Source organism: Lactuca sativa, chromosome 7, assembly GCF_002870075.4.
Source record: "Lactuca sativa cultivar Salinas chromosome 7, Lsat_Salinas_v11, whole genome shotgun sequence".
Classification (NCBI taxonomy): domain Eukaryota; kingdom Viridiplantae; phylum Streptophyta; class Magnoliopsida; order Asterales; family Asteraceae; genus Lactuca; species Lactuca sativa.
The window spans coordinates 129,394,690-129,397,792 of record NC_056629.2 but is presented as its reverse complement, the minus strand read 5'-3'; positions in this window follow the sequence as shown (position 1 = coordinate 129,397,792).

Genomic DNA, 3,103 nt, shown 5'->3' with positions numbered 1-3,103 from the left:
GGCTACTATCGGAGTTTCATTCAAGATTTCTCCAAGATAGCAGTCCTTCTAACTTGTTTGACGAAGAAGACAGTCACTTTTCACTGGCGCCCTGAGTAGCAAGCAGCTTTTGAGAAATTGAGAAAGAAATTACGTGAGGTACTGATTCTGACTCTGCCTGAGAGTGTTTAGGATATTGTTGTTTATTGTGATGTTGGAAACTCGGGTCTGGGTGCAGTTAATATGCAGGGAGGTCGTGTTATTACTTACGCTTCAAGGCAACTAAAGCCACATGAGGCGAATTATCCGACACATGATTTAGTGACATTACATCTACGAAGTCCATTGTACTATTTACACGGATCACAAGAGCCTGATGTATCTGATGGATCAGCTGAATCTGAACATGAGGCAGCGCCGGTGGTTGGATGTGGTGAAGGATTGTGATTGTGAAATCCTTTACCATCCAGGGAAGACCATTGTGATGATCTTAGCCGAAAGGCAGTCACGGCTCTGATCATGGACATTTGTTTGAGGATGACCGTGATTAGTCCACTCTTGGAGCAGAGTCGAGAGGCTCAGATTGAGGTTATGAAGGAAGAGCATAGGAAGAGTGAGCGCAGAGTGGGACAGGTGGCTTCTTTCGATTATGATAGTCAGAGGTTATTAAATATCCATCAGAGAGTGTATTCTTTATTGGGGTGGTGCGCTTCAGTTTCTGATGGAGGAGGCACACAAATCGAGATTCTCCATTCATCCCAGGGTGACAAAGATGTATAGAGATCTTTGTCCTAATTGTTGTAGGCCCTCCATGAAGCGGGATGTAGCTTGGTATGTGGAGAGGTGCTTGAATTGTAGGAAAGTCTAGACCGAGCATTAGCAACCAGATGGAAAGATGCAACCATTAAATATTTCTGTTTGGAAATGGGAGGAGATTACCATGGATTTCATTATGAAGTTGTCTCGAGCTTCACGCGAAGTGGATTCGATCTAGGTCATTATGGATCGATCGACCAAGAGCATGTATTTTATTCTGATTAAAAAGATTATCTATATGAAGAAGTTAGTAGAGGTATACATTATGGAGGTCGTGACACGACATGGGGGGCCAGTTTCTATGGTTTCTGATAGGTACGTCTGGTTTACTTCCTGACTTTAAAAGAGGTTCCACGACGAGTTAGGTACTTGTTGGCATTTCAGTACGGATTTCCACCCACATACCAATGGTCAGAGTGAGCAGACTATTCAGACCTTGGAGGATATGTTTTTTGCATGTGTTTTGGATTTCGGTGGGAGTTGGGATACGCATCTCCCTTTGGCGTAGTTTTCGTATAACAAAAGTCTTAACGCCAACATTGATCGACCTCTTTTTGAGATTCTCCATGGGAGGAAATGTAGGAGCCCTGATATGTTGGGGTGAGGTCGGTCACGGAGTCATGATGAATATCGAAGTGGTACTTAAGACAACAGAGTTGATTCAGTAGGTTCATAGTAGACTTCATACAGCTCAAAGTCGGTAGAAGAGCTATGCCGAGAAACACTGATCAAATATCGAGGTCCAGGTTGGGGATACGGTTCTCTTGAAGGTATTACCTTGTATAGGGGTAATCTAATTTAGGAAGAGGGGCAAGTTAGGCCCCAGGTACATCAGTCTTGTAGGGTTTTGGCCTGGGTGGGCTGGGTTGCTTATCGCTTGGATGTTCCTAAGGTTCTTAGTTAGATCCATAGCATGTTTTGTGTTTCTCTATTGTGGAAATGATTAGTGGATGACTCCGTGGTGGTTCCATTAGAGGAAATTCAGGTGGATGATCGTTTGAATTATATCGAGAGACAGGTGGTGTTTCCTGACCGGAAGACAAAAACCTTGAGGAACAAGGTTATTGATTTGGTAAAAGTTAGGTGGCAACATCACACAGGTTCAGAATGGTCGTAGGAGCCGGAGGATGAGATGAGGGAGCATTTCCCTGATTTATGTATGCTGATAGACATCAAGGATGAAGTCTGATTCAAGTGGGGGAGAATTGTAACATTCGAAGGTTTTAATATTTTCTTTAACCCCATGTTTATGTAAAAACCTTTCATTTTGGTCCATAGCTCAGTACGCGGGTCGTACCCTACAGGTATGCTGAGCATATTGGCTCTCTGATGGATCACGAATGCTTCCACGTATGTTGGGCGTATGTGGGAGAACACGGGGCATACTTCGGCCAGCTTGAAACCCCTATATAATCTCATTAATTCCCATGAGTTTTGCCTCCTATCAGGCTCCATATCTCCTAAACCCTAATCTCGACCCTTAGCCACCATTTTAGTGCTCTTGAACTCTAGAGAAGAATATTGGTGTTTTCTTTTGTATTTTGAAGAGATTTAAGGATATTAAAGATTCATTGCTTGGAGTGAAGCTTAGAGATCCACAGTTCTCACCTCTTTTGCAAGCCAATTAAGGTATAAAGTTCTTAGCTTGAAAATGCCTTGTGTTGATCTAGTTTGGGGTGATTTATGGTTTATCTTAGTGCCTTTTGGTTTGTCCTTGTGAGTAAAGGTTAATCCAGGAGCTTAGCCTCTATATCTATATGTTTTAGAGGTCCATAATGCATAAAAATGTCACCTTGATGGGTTTTTTGCAACCATACGAACTAGATATCTCATTTCATGGAGCTAAGATGCTAGAATTGGACCTTGGGGTGTTTTTAGCCATGCAAAGACTAAAATCCTTAAAATTTATGGATTTGGACCTTAATATGATGATATCTTGTCGATTAGATAATAAGTTCTGAAGTGATTAAGTTATTTGGCCAAAGAGTTGGGATCAGACCAGTACGTGGCGCACACTCCTAGGTACCCTGAGCGTACTGGCTATGAACCCGTGTCTGCATCAACCGCGTACTTAGGGCGTACAATCCTGGTATGCTAAGCGTACGTTAGTCTGGGCTAAAGGAATTGTGGGGTTTGGGTTTTTGGGCTATGTTTTGTTTGGGCTTGGCCCCTTAACTCCCGTTGATAATTTTAGGATTTTGGGCTTTTCTAGATTAGGCTATTTTGCTTTGGGTTGCATTTAGGAGTTGGGCCTTTAGAGAGCAAAAGGGTTGGGCCTTAATTTTGGGTCAAGTAGGTAAAAGGGTAA